The sequence below is a fragment of the Alligator sinensis genome, unplaced genomic scaffold, assembly GCF_000455745.1.
Source record: "Alligator sinensis unplaced genomic scaffold, ASM45574v1 scaffold1797_1, whole genome shotgun sequence".
Classification (NCBI taxonomy): domain Eukaryota; kingdom Metazoa; phylum Chordata; order Crocodylia; family Alligatoridae; genus Alligator; species Alligator sinensis.
In genome coordinates, this window is record NW_005843498.1 from 24,463 (window position 1) to 25,277 (window position 815).

The window sequence follows — 815 nt, forward strand, 5'->3', positions numbered from 1 at the left end:
AGTCCAGAGCCTTGGATGGTGGCAGCGGGAACCCCAGGCTAGCGGGTGTGCTCCAGGGAAGGGGTCGGCCGGACGGGAGGCACCCCGAGGGAGGCACTCGGAGCCTGGAAGGTGGTCGGGAGCAGGGAGGTGGGCGGCTCAACGCAGGAGCGCCCCTTACTGGCCCGCCACACTCGCCACCCCAACTCTCCCCAGTGCCAGCTGCTGAGGATGGTTGCCACTAGCCACCCTGCCACTGATGCTGCTGCCCACAAGCTGTGCCCCCCAGTCTCAGAAGGCACCAGTTACCCATGCTTGGAGGTTTTCAAAACCCAGCTAGACAAAGTCTTGGCTGGGATGATCTAGTTGGGGATGGTCCTTTTTTGAGCAGGAGGTTGGACTAGATGGCCGCCTGAGGTCCCTTCCAACCCTAACTTTCTATTATTCTATTATTTTGTGTTTTGCAGCACCTGAACCAGGCATAATACAATATTGAGCTAAATTGAAATGAAATGTTTTGACATGTAAATTGAAAAATTCTGGAGCTTTCTGTGAAAAAATTCAGTATTTCAACTTTTCATCCCAGTTTAGGCCAAAAATAAATGTTGAAATAGTGGCAGTTCCCATACAACAGACATTCTACATCTTTTTAATAAAGTTATGTTGATATTTGGACATAAATATTAAAGGGTAAGTAGACACAGGCCAATGCATTAATACTGAAGACAGTTTTGCTATACTTGTTTATAAGCTTCTGATAAGTAGAACCTCCAGCACTTTAAATCAGCATGTCAGAGAGTCATTCCTGAAGATTACACTTGTAATCAGTTGTGATT